This window comes from Sabethes cyaneus, chromosome 3 (genome assembly GCF_943734655.1).
Source record: "Sabethes cyaneus chromosome 3, idSabCyanKW18_F2, whole genome shotgun sequence".
Taxonomy (NCBI): domain Eukaryota; kingdom Metazoa; phylum Arthropoda; class Insecta; order Diptera; family Culicidae; genus Sabethes; species Sabethes cyaneus.
The window spans coordinates 78970582-78984278 of NC_071355.1; the positions used below are offsets into that span (position 1 = coordinate 78970582).

The 13697-nt window shown below is 35.4% G+C and overlaps 1 protein-coding gene across 1 annotated transcript in view; it reads right to left on the reverse strand.

Moving 5' to 3' along the window:
• LOC128742855 (semaphorin-5A) overlaps positions 1-13452 on the reverse strand; it is a 357873-nt gene extending 344421 nt beyond the window's left edge. Inside the window, exon 1 of the mRNA XM_053839338.1 lies at positions 12134-13452. The gene's annotated coding sequence lies outside the window, so the exon portion shown is untranslated. The remainder of the gene's footprint in view (positions 1-12133) is intronic.
• Positions 13453-13697: the final 245 nt, after the last annotated feature.

Genomic DNA, 13697 nt, shown 5'->3' on the forward strand with positions numbered 1-13697 from the left:
AGTATGGATTTGTCACCGGAATAGGTGAGTCGCGCATTCAGAGTACGCTCACACTAAAATCCCAGGTCACAAGCGCGTGAGTTAGCGGTGTGTGATTGAAGAACGTCTGACTATCGAAAGGAACCTGAAAATGGTAGAAAAGTGAAGCAATAATCCCAAAACTTATTCCAATGTGATGACTCCTTTCACACGCAACCTGAAGTTGCCATCAAGGGACGCGGCAAAAGTGACAGGAATTTTGCAATTCTATGTTCGAATTCAAAGAAAAGGCTAGATTTGAAAAGTTTCAAGGTACAAGTTATGACACATCGACAGGCAAAGAAATACTCAAAGAAGTTCAAGAATTTTCTAGCAAAATTCGACTATTTCGTTACGTACGACAAAAAGTGCCGCAAGGCCATTTTTAGACAAATTTCTGCAGAACAACATAAGGCTGATAGTTATTTCTGACCCGACTTGGTAAGCTGTCATTTTTAGTACCAGACAGTAAAATAACAACAATGACGTCCCTGTGGTTCACAAGGAGACGAATCCAGCGAATACCCCGGAGCCAAGAATGGTTAGATCACTTTGACTTAATTTTGATTGATTTGACAGTATCGGCTCAACCGAGCAAAATTTGGTAAAGTTAAATTTGGGACATTTGTAGAACTGATTCTTGTCTACAATTTTGGGAACAAAGTTTTGCTGTATCCTTTGTATTTACGGTGCTACAACACTGCTGGCTCATTAGTAGCTCAGTAAACGTTCACTGTGTATAAACGTCTTTAAAACTTGACATTTCTCTATTGACGCAGACTACGGTAATTGTAGTACATGATAATTATCAGACAGGTGCAACAATTTTATTGATTCAGAAGCACCACCTAACCGAGACTCGACTCGGCACGGCTTGTTAAACCACCGTCGTACCTTAAAGCTAACAGGGTGGGTTACTCTAAATATTAAATAATCGAAAATAGAAAACATAAAGTTATTAACACAATTATTATTCAATAGATATTACATCTTTTGTAATGTGCCCATAAATAAATTCAAAGCAAATAATAGCTTATGGGATAAGAATGGTTGTACTTAATAAATCCAGTATGCAAGGAGCATATACTAATTTGAAATATACCAGGATATTGAAATATAATAGATTAACCAACACACCCTAAGTCGATAAATACCCTCAAGTATTTTTTACAAGGTTTGTTTTTTCAATTATTGAGAACGGGGCAACTTAGGGACCATTCATTTATTTCTCAATGCATTTGGGAGAGGCCCGACATTCGTCACGTAGTTTGTAAATGGTCCCTAAGTTGCACCGTTCTTGAGTAATCGAAAAAACAAAGCGCGTAAAAAAAGACTTTAGTGTAAACGCAATCATAGAGAGGCGGATAAGTAATATCAATAAAATTTTAACATCTCTAAATTACATAAGGATAATTACGCCGGGAAGTGAGAGGCACCAACTAGGTATTTGTTTGAAGCAGTTTGCTTAGGAACAGTGAAGTGGTCAATTGCCTAAGGTTAGCCTTGGCCCGGTTAACAACACACAGTGGAAAATGAGTGGCCCCTTCTCTCCACCTGTTGAGATCATTCATGCTTACTTGACGCGATTGATTCTTGCGATCTTGTTCTGGGAAGGAGATTCTCGGACAACCCTGGTACCTACATGTAGGTGATGCTGTTTGCCGACTGATTGCCTTTTGGCCCTTCATACAAGAGTTGGTAAACGTGACCAATCGTTAAGTTTGTACAACTCACTTTGTCAAGATAGGCTCATTGCTATAAACTGTAGTTCGTAGGTGGTAGTTCCATACATATACATATAAAACATTCTTTATTTCTTTTATGGCTAAGGAGAAAATTTACTTCCTAGTCTCTCATCTAGACTTATCTCTTAATAATCTTGCCGATAAGAGTGGGAAACATCATAAATGCTTTCCCCATTTTCATTTTGAACTAGGCTGCAAACAGCATTGAAAATGTTATCATCAAACATTGTCAAAATGCTCAGGTTAACACTATCTGGTTTTATCGGAAGTAAAAATTAGATTAGTCCGTTTTTAAGAGATGGTTACGAAGAGGGCTGTTATGAATATTTCATAGAACAGCTGATTTCGGTTGTTTCAGATACAGTAAACCTCAGTTTATATCGCTTTTTGTTTCATTATTAAACCTTGTAAAATAGCAAAATTACGAATAAAATTGCTTTGAAGAAACTAAGTGGTATATGCAGGAAGATTTAAATTTCTACTTCAATTGGAAATAATGCATTTGAAGCTTATAGAATTGTTCTAAAAGTTTATAGTGACAACACTCCAACTGATAAATCGTGTAATCGACAGTCGACACTTCAAGAGTGCTGATTTCCGTGTTGAAGGGAATCCTCGCACTGGACAGCCAAAATAGTTTGAATAATTGGAGACATTACTCAATAAAAACCCGACCCCCGTCAATCGTAAGAGGGGCTTACTAAGTCTTTGGAAGTGACACAACAAGCAATTTGTTGTGATTGACATCAGTAGGATTGATTTTTTGAAAGGCAATTAGAACCTGTATGAACTAAGAGCGAGAGGATACAATTTGATTTAATTTGATACAAAAGCAGTAAAGGAAGATTTTCTTATTGTAACCTGGTAAGAAAAATGAATATGCAGTGGTAACCTCAAGAGGAAAAACATTGTTCGGTCTCATGTCGCAAAAGTCGTGAAAAAGTATTTGGAAACGCTCAAGTAGATATTCTAGCGCACCCGCCGTATTCTCCGGATATTGGACATTCGGATTGCTAGCCGTTCTGACGGATGCAGCACGACTTAACCCTCCGTTACTCGCGCTGTTGTATTTTGTACACTTCTGAACCGTTAACATTATCTCGGTATATCTCGGGAGTTCAGCAATAAAGAAAATTACTGTTTTCAACAAAGTTGATCCGCAGACCAAGATCTTTCAAACGGTGGAAAAAGTTTCATAAGTTAATTCTCTTCATCATACTTAAAACTGGTAGAAAAACCAAGAGGACTTCTATTTTTTGAACAAATAGTGAAAAATAGTTATTGTCTAACATAATCTTTTCCTCGATAGCGAAAAGAAAATCCATAAATATCAATACCAGGTTAGTTTGAATGTAATTCGCATTCAAATTCGTTATAATGCTGGTTTCTTGTCTAGATGTCTAGAAAGTAGACGAAGACCCGCCGTGCTTTTCGTACATGTTTCGTACAATGACGCAGTATTAATTGGACTCATAGGATGGGGACGAGAGGGGATTTTTTTTTGAGTATTTTCCAAAATTATCGTACAAGTTTGAGCGCACGTCTCAGGCTACTATGTAATTTTGCACGCGAGCAGTTGAAGATCGTTGAACGAAGACACTGCATATTTAAAAATTTGATGTCTCCTTTTTTCCAGGAAAACTCCAAAGCCAATCTTCAGATTTTTCTTGGACATCAAATAAGCTTATCTTATAACTGTTGAGCCCAGTATCGTTGGGAAAAACTTTTGAATGAAAATGAATGCTATCTTGCTCAGCAGTTTAAACAGAATATTTCCCAGAAAAAGTTCTGCGAAGAGCAGAGATTTTTATTAAAATGTAGACATTGCTTAAAAATCTCATATTCAATTTATACAATACGCCTGAATTGATACAATATACTGCTCATTCTGTGCTGTTTCCAGTACAGATGAAATCAACTTAGCATTGCCAACCTGAAAACGATTCGAGCAAATTACTCACGTTCGGGTTCACGATGTTCTCTACATTCATTCATTCTCGACAACCATGAATAAAATCAAATGTGAATCATTAATTCACTATGAACTGCCGACAAAGGCAAACGAAATTACAGTAAACGTAAGCATAGCTCCAAAGTTTTAATTGATTTTTTCAGCCAGGTCTTGGTTGATTTTAATAAGCATACAGTTTAAAAAACTAAAGTTTGAGATCTAAAATATCAGTTATGAGCAAGAATATTGACTGATAGGTTAGTCGAGCAATCATTTAGCACTGCAATTCACGTGAATTGTTTCGAAAGGTCGAAAACTGAGAAAGACAAACACAGTCAGCAATTCAGTAGTTATGTCCATGGGCTGACAAATAAAAGAATACCACCCAGGGTAAAACTGTATGCGCTGAATGCGTTTTATATTCGTTTCCATGCAGGACTGTCAATTGTTTCTAGCACTGAATGCGGGTAACTTTTCTTAGCAACTCAATACCATAAGGTCGCCATTTACCGCTCAGCTCCATTTACCGCCCATTTAAAAAAATGCTTATATCTTTTTAAAATAGTTCATTATTGTAAAAACTTTTGACAAACAATAATTTTGCATGTTTAATAATACGAATTAAACATAAATTTCCACTATATTCATAAAAGCTCATTTCCAAAATAAAGATTATTGGTGAGGAGCGAAAAACGACATTTTGATCGCGTCTTTATTAAGACCGAGTGCAAATGACTAAATTATTTATTAGCTCAAGCGAACTTGTTGCTTTGGTTATTTAGAAACTACTCTACTAAATAACGTGAAATAAGTCAACAGTATTTATATTAGCGTTCTATTCTGCTATGAATACCAAACCCAAAACAAGAGTCAAAACACGGGTTTTATTTATTTGGTAACAGTAAAAAATATGAGCGGTAAATAGCACCCATATGGGCGGTGAATGGATCGTCATATTTCAAGTGAGCGGTAAAAGGGGTTAAGAGATTACATTACTTTTAAAAAAAAGTCACTATAATTAAATATCTAGAAACCAAGCAAATTTTTCTTGTAAACACAATTGTTTTCTCTATTTTATGACACTTAAACTTAAACCCCTTAAACTTAAATATCTAGAAACGAAGTAAATTTTTCTTATAAACACAATTGTTTTCTCTATTTTATGACACAAATTGGGTTTCTATGGACCTCAATTTAGATTTGCTATGGAGATACTAACTTAGAATCGTTTTTAAATGAGCGGTAGATGGCGACCATACGGTATAAATATAATTTGGAAAAAAAATCACTAAATTTTTCATGACAGTGCAAAACTCCCATGAAAAGCATTTCTTAATTTAATTTATTCAATTTGTTTAATTTATTTATTCATATAGCAATTACCTTTTAATTTTTCTAAATCAATGATTTTACCCTTTGTGAAGCTTGGAATAAAATAAATAAAGCGTTACTGGAAAATGTGCGTACTATCGAGGCAAAATGTACGTGTTATGGAAGGCACGTACTATCGTGGCAAAATGTACGTACAGTCGATATTTCTATAACGCGGGTAATTGGGACCGCGTTATAAGAAGCGCGTTATACACGTACACGTAGCATATGGAAAATGAGTTAATTGGGGCTATACCTGAATTTTACGAAATTTTGAATCAACCCGACCATAGTTCCTTTGGGAAAGATGTCAAGTATATATTTTTGCATCTTAAAGATGCTTGATGAGACGAAAAAATCGCCTTTTGGTCTTCCAGAGCTTCCGGAACATCCGGTAAATTTTCATTTCTGTGAAGTCTTCTCATAGCTTCCAAATTCTTTTTAAAGTCCCTATGGCTTATTATTTGGCGTAAAATAAATAAAGTAAACAATCCGTGCTATTGAGAAGCCAACATACGATTCTTCGACAAATACGGAACATCCGTAAAAGTGGTCAACGAGCGAAAATTGTTCTTTGAGTTCGGAATTATGTTCATTCAACCTCGAATTGAACAATGTGAAATAGGAATATAAATTCAGCGGTTTATGACTCAACCTGGCCATTATGAAATGCATCAAACGATACAATAATAAATGATTAAATTTGATGATCAAGGGCATCGAACTGCTTATCGCGTTGACGAAAGCAACAAAGTTAGCCTGTTCGCTCTTACAATAAGCCCCATTCTGAACTGTCCAGGAAAAGGTGAAAACAAAAGCAATAACACTTCTCTCTCACTTTTTCTCAGGCAAAACCCATAAAAATATTAGATACCGTCAACGCGGATTTCGGAATGGCCATGGCTAACTACGATGGTTAGATTTCTGTTAAAATTTTCCCAGAAGAGTACAATACCTGGTGAAGAGCTTATACAAAAGTTGATATATTTGCCATTAGATTTGTAAGTATAGTAAATGTTACCGGTAGTTCAGTTTACTATACCACATCTATCAAATTACACTAGCATTATTGAATTGAATTATTGTTCACTTTGACGGCAAATCCTAATTTTCCAGTAAACGTTTTGGCGGCCATGTCGAGTCGTGAGCGGCCTATTTAGTTGAGGATTGCTGATATTCCATTTCATTTTGATCTGTTACAAATTAAAAACATTTGCATTTCCAGTGACTTGATCTTAACAACATAGCTATAGTAAAATGGGGGATATATCACAATAGATCAAACAAATGGTCGCAGTGATAAAAATACCCAGTGTTGGGCACCGCTAATTCGCTAATTCGCTAACCGATGCAATTTGCTCGATAGTCGTGGAAATTTCGCTAAACACTAATCGCAAACTGCAAATTAACAGTTACTGTTTATTTTTGAACATATCGCAATAACTTGCATTGTAATCTATCGCTGTACAAATTATTTGTAATTTACATTTATTACATGACTTTTCTTAATTTACCTAAGATCCAAACCTCTTATAATGGATAAAATGCTTTACAGTTTGTTAATTTTAAAATAAACAGCGGCACTTCATTTAAAATCATGGCTCAGCAACAATTCGGCTAGTATGAGTATAAATTATAAAGTATAACTAGCGTTTCTCGATTAGTCGGTTAGCGAATTAGCGAATTAGCGGTGCCCAACACTGAAAATACCCAACATGGAAAAAAGCTTTGAACTTTCTCCCGGTAAACCATCCAATGGCCAAATTGAATCACAAATAGTCGAAATATACTTCTAGTGTAGTCAAATTACACTCAAAATATTCACGATATGTTCTGAATTTTCCGGAGGACCACCTTATGGCTTTCTAAGGTCGTTTATTTATTACTTTTTTTTTAATTCGTATTAATTACCCGACTTTAGTTACTTCAAAAATATTTCACCAATTTTAACCAACTTTACCAATACGAAAATTTCAACGGATATTCCGGCCCAGCAGGCCAACCCGTAACTTTGTGGTTTCCGTATATCACTTAGAGAGTCAACTGTTATGTGCCCTACAACTTCTTAAAAGACACCACGGTCGTATCTGTTCAAAATCGCTCAAAATTCGACTTTAGCCCCAATTAACTCAATATCCATATGCTACGTGTATTTGTTATACGCGGAAAACCGCGTTATAGAAATATCATGGTACCCGCGCTATGGAAATCCGCGTTCTACAAATCCGCGTTATACAAATCTCTACTGTATTATGGAGGATACGTACTATCGAGGGTACGTACTATCGAGGTATACCTGTAGTGAAAACAGAAAAAGTATTGTTTCAACAAAGTATGCGCTTTACGTGTCAACATCCACCAGCCTGACATGGACTTTTTATGTCACTTTTCGTACAAAATAAGCAAATTTCTATACACAACTTTTGATCTAAATATCCGATTAATATCAAAGAATCCAAAGGATACAGGGGAACTTCGATTCACCTGGACGTACCGTCGTTATTACGTACCCTCGATAAACGTACAATTTACCTCGAAATAATGTACACATTTTCAAGTGTTGCAAGTCTCTTCTGAAACTATGTTTAAAGTTTCAGTCACAATAATTTAAATACCCTGTCAATCTTACAGATTCACGATGGTCACCTAGTGCTTCGGTAAAGGTTCCTAGGTTCCTATTAGGGCATTACACAGCACAGTGCGCAGTGCTCTAAAAGGGCGTAAAGCGGAACTTTTTTCCTAGTGTCTTTTGCTTTCACTTTATCATTTATGGTCTTTAGCACTTTTGTTCGTATGAATATCTCCCTTAATCTAAAAGTGTCAAAAGTTCGTCATCGCTTACTATAATGAAAATAAAAAAAATACTTTTTTGTGTTAGGAAATACAGACATAGTTTCTTCGGCAAAGTTATAAATATTGTAAAAAATAAGCAACTTTGCTGAAGTAATAAAATTTCTATCTTTATCGAGTGCTGAACTATAGAGCATATTCTTCAAAGCTTCTTTAAAAATTGGTTTTTCATGCTTAGTTTTTGTTAGCTGCATTTTACAAGTATACAATGTGGCAATTATCGAAGCTCTCAAAATACACGTTTTTGCAGAAGACCGCAAATCTTTTGGACCTTTACTTGCTGAGTTATCGCATATTCAACCTTTAAATTTCCATAGCTTCACGAACCCATGTTGTAAAATGGGGCAAGCGGATTTATGAAATCAGCACTTCATCCTAAAGCCGAGTACTATAAACATGAATGAGCTACGCTTGTCCCCAACCATCCAAATGAGAGTACGGCTAGCATACATTTTATGTGTTTCGCGTTCGCGAAAAGCTCGATACACATTCATTTTTTGTGTTAGTAGATAGACACATGCTTTCTTCGGCAAAGTTATGGAAAATATAAAGGTAAACAACTTTGCTAAAGAAATGACATTTCTATCTCTATTGAGTGCAGAGCTGTAGAGCATTTTCCTTGGAAATTCTTTAAAAATAAGTTTTTCATACTCCGCTTATGTTGCTTGCATTCTACAGGAATACAGGTATACCTCGATAGTACGTACACCCGCACATCGTTTAGCGTACGTACCATCGAAACGTACGTACTATCGAATCACAATTTTTAAGGTAAAGTATTATTTTTATTATACTAAATATTGTCTAAAACTTCCCAATTAGGTAGATCAGATCAGATATTATAAAATAAATAATGATCTTAGTAAAATTATTTTGGAAAAAAAACTACAAATGTTAAAAAATAGTTGAAAAGTAAAGCAAAAGGAATCCAAAAATACCTATTTTTTCAAAATTCTCTCTCAAATTGAAAATTTACATATTTTAATCGAATAAATCTAGGTAAAAGTTTGGTACATAGTTGTAAATATATGCTAGAATGAGGAAACATGACAAGAGGAGCTCAATAGCCGTCATTCGGGATATTTCTTTCCAAATCCACTAATATCAATCGAGTGAGCTTCCAGTCTATATGCTGGACACTGAGTGAGTGCTATGAACAGAAAATAGTTAACTACAATAATCGAAGCTTCAGCTGTAGGCTGCGTAAATTGGAGAAGTTCCTATAAGGCTGCTTATCTGCGTAGGAAAGCATACCTATCCCATGTGAATATTGATCGATTTTGAGAAAAATACGGAAGTAGCTTATTTATATCCTAATTTACCTTACAAGCTGTAATTTAGACGGACTTTGTTCGAAAAATTTTCCAAAAAATTTCAAACATGAACAGTTCCATATGAAAAATAAAAGCATAACTGTCCCATAATAATATTGTCCATTATAAACATTTTCTTTTTGCCAATTTAGGTAACAATATTCTTTTAATTTTCGCCTCTATTGAGTGTGATAATATCTTAACAAAAAGACAATATGACAGTAATATTTATTTCTAAGTTTATATCAAAGTTCTACCACGATTTTTTGTTAATCGGCAAAGATTTCACACAGGCACAATTTTCTTCGGCGATGACAGGGAGAAGAGTATTTGATAGAGCGACTTTTCTCTACGTTTCGATTCCACAATGTCCTTTATGGAAATTTTTTTTCATTTGGGAAGTTTTCAAAAAATAGCTCGTGTTGTTTTTTCGACAGCAGAGCATACTTGAAGTTCGAAATTCAAACTTCATCAAGTTTGTATTTAGCAGTGAAGCTGCCCTTTTTGAATATAGTCTTTCGAATGCCTTCGAGATATTGGGATTTATAAATTGCGTATTTCGAAACCAGACCGCGACGTCTTTCTTGGCTTCTTTAATGACGATCTTAAAGTCCTGAAATATTATTGGAGCGTTCCGGTTGCGCATACATTAGTATAGGAACTATCTTCCGCAATGTACTGTTAAAAATTTAAAAAAATACATGTGAGACAGACATGCTTTTATTTAGCAAACGCTTGTAAATAAAAGCATAATTGTCCAATCTTCGAAATTCTGAGAAAAAAATGCATTTGTGTTTAACTTTACAACCAAATTAATGTGGATAGTTTAATTACTAGTGTAACGTAATTTTTTCTCCGAAGAAAATAAAATAATTCTTGTATAATGACGACAACATATATTCTCCCGTCGCAGTTGGGAAGAATGCGAATCGCAGAAAAGGTGAATTCTCTGACCAAAAATCTGCAAAATCTAGTAGCGACCATGAGTCTGCCCGGAATGCTTAAATAACTGTTATTTAGAACGCATATTTGATTAATTTACTATTTAAGAACTGTTTTTAATTTTAAAATAATGTTTTTTTACATTATAGAAATAACTAATATTATTCAAAAATTTATAATTATTGAAAACGCATTTGCTTGTATTGACTCATAAATATTCATAAAAATGTTTCTGCTTTATATAGAAACTAAAAAAAAATCATTGTTGGAAAATGTACGTACTATCGAGGCAAATTGTACGTATTATGGAGGGTACGTATTATCGAGGGTACGTACTAACGAGGGTACGTACTATGGAGGTATACCTGTATATGGTTCCAGGCGATTATTGAAGGACTCGAAATACACGTTTTTGCAGAAGATTGCAAATCTCTAGGACCTTTCCTTACAAGGTTAAAAACAAGAGATACTAAGAAAAAAGTTGCACTTTTCGCCCTTTTGGCGGTGCCGAGTTGCAAAAACGCGACCATTAGGTATTACGTGAAAAATGCGTTATTTTTAAAGGGTGATGTCTTTGGAGAAGTTCATTAATAAATTACAGCGCATCTTATTACACTATGAGTGTGACTGTGCATCTACCTATTAGGGTAATACAAACTTTTGTTTTTTCAAATGTGTCCAAAAAAACTTATTACATTGAAAAAGTTGTAGGATATATTAAAATCAGCAACTTTGCTGAATAAAGTAACCATCTATCTCTTAACATTTGCAGAATATAATGATATTTTTAAAAAGAGTAAGTATACAGGACTGTATACAGGAAAAACCACGAAAAAGGTTGTTACCCTCTTCTAGTTGGATTATATCATCATTATTTATTAAACATAGGCAAGCAGAAATAAAATAAAATAGTTAGCTATATTTTTGAGTTCTTTCAGTGTGCCTCGATATAACGTACAACTTGAATATCGAAATGTACGTTAATCGAAGTTACCTTGTACATATTGATAATGATCAATTAGATTATGAGCCCTTCCTTTTAAAACCAAAATCGATCAAATCAGTTCAACCGTTGGTTGTGGGCGACAGTCGACAGGTCAGTCGCATATTTATGAAATTTGAAATTTCGAAACTCTAGGAAATTTGTCTAAAGCAGATTCGTTGCATGCGAGTAAAAATAACGTGTCATATTCTATTTAATTAGGGCATACCCGAAGGTCTTGAATAAAAAGGTGCCTGACTTTTCCAGGTTGAAACGAATTTTCCTGACATTTTCAGGTTTTCCCTGATTTTCCAGATAATTAACACCCTGTTAAAAACAGAAACAGAAACAGAAACAGAAACAGAAACAGAAACAGAAACAGAAACAGAAACAGAAACAGAAACAGAAACAGAAACAGAAACAGAAACAGAAACAGGAACAGGAACGTAGAAAGGTAGAAAGGCTCTATATCCAATTCTTTTGTTTTCATAAAATGCATCAAAAAAACAGTTTTTATAGCATATTTTTTTAAATTTTGTTTTTACTTAAAATTTTTCCTCAGAGCACATAAAAGCGCATATTTCCATCGAAGTAATGAAATATGATATCTGCAGGTTTTACAAGCGGTAGGGGCTGCTAGACCATTGCAAACTATTTTTGATTTGTTTTTGATTTTTTTTATATAGCCAATATTTGGCCCCTTTAATAAAGGCCCATTTTGAAGATAGTTTGCAATGGCCTTGTATCATAAATTACTTTTATATAAGCAAAAAATTGTGATAACAACAAATATAAAGGGCAATAAATTATATGTAAATAATGTAGTTTTTGGCCCAATTTTAATAAGCACTACCAGTTTGTACAAATTACTCGCACAGATTGTATAAAATCCATGATTTATCTACCATCAGTTTTAAAAACAATCTCTAATGATATGTGAAGGATTATCAGTGTAACTTACTTGTAGTTTGTATTTAAACATACGATTGTTTAACAACAACTTTCTGGTCTTTACGCTTAGTTTGCTTAACGAAAAGCAAAACAAACTGAAAACACATCGCAGTTTGTTTAAAGTTTGGTCACGTCCTGCACCGCTCAGTATTGGTCTGGATTTCAATCTCACAAGACGAACTTATTCTTCATTTCGCATTGAAAACATTCTCTGTAAATAACAAAAAATCCAGACGTGCACACATACTCCCACTCACTCACATATGCGCAGTTTTTGAATTTCGCTTTCCGAAAATTTTGCTCCAGCCGCTATTTCGACACTATATCACATTCGATATGCTGTATTTTTGCATATAAATCGACCCGCCTCACGGAATCCTCGCTGCGCCGTGTATTTGCCTTTTTCTGCCGGCCGTATTTTTCTTCATTCCACTTCTCCTGACTCGGACCAACACTTTTCAGATAACATTAGTACAATGGAGGCTGCCTTTACGATTTGCTTTTTAATATTTTATGCGCGTTCCATTGTTGTTGTTGGCTTTGGCTTAACTGGTATCCTCGACTCGCCAAACGATGCACGATCGACAACAACAAGAAACGACAACGACTGCGGAAGATTGTTTGGGTTATCGAAACACACTTGGCCGGGTCGCTTTCAATCCTTTCCAATCACATGCCAATTCACCACGGAACGATTTTTATGTAAACATTGAAACTAAACACTTTTCACTTGGCTTTTATTTAAATCGGCGATAAATATTGCCCTTTTAGCCCTACGGGGTTTGGTTTGTTTCAGTAAAAAAAATTGCCGCGTTTTCGCTTATCACTGCATCATTATCACCAACGTTTTTTATTATCAAATTTTTCATTAATCAATCAACTTGCTGTCAACATACCGTATAGTATTGCGCGACTGCACGTGATTTCAATTACTTTGCATCTTTGTCTTTTTTTCTCGGATTTCACCTTTAGCCGCACTGCGTATCAGACAAAGATCTCCTGCTGATAGTACCTACCAGTCGTCGTTCCGATTTTTTTAATTTTAAAATTAGTTTGCATTTGGACAACGCATTGATTTGAAACCAATGATGTTGACGACAAGAGCAACGTGATGAACACCGGAAAAAACACACGATTAATTCACACGGTGCACCTTGGTCTGTAATATTTTTATGCTGTGCTCTGTTTTGATGCCACGAAGAACCCGGTTTGTCCCGGTACCCGGCGTGTAAACAAATGCAATCAGTGCACTTTTAACGTTAGGAAAATGCTGCACTGAACGATCAGCGATCGTTCATTCTAGACACAAACGCGCACGGCGACAACCGACGAAAGCGTCAACAGAGGAAAAAAACACACGTAAAACACTGCCACAGAACAAACCAAAAAATGTACGCTCTCGACGGAGAGTGAGCTTCAACTGATGTTGTTGACTGCTGGCCTCTGCGTCGCCATCGGAGAGCCCACCGCATACAGTTCAGCCAGCACACGGACCGGCTCCAGGCACGTTGTGTGTAATGTAAAGCGGTGGCATCGTGAGCGCGAGCGCGAGACGCGTTTGTCCGTTTGTTTAC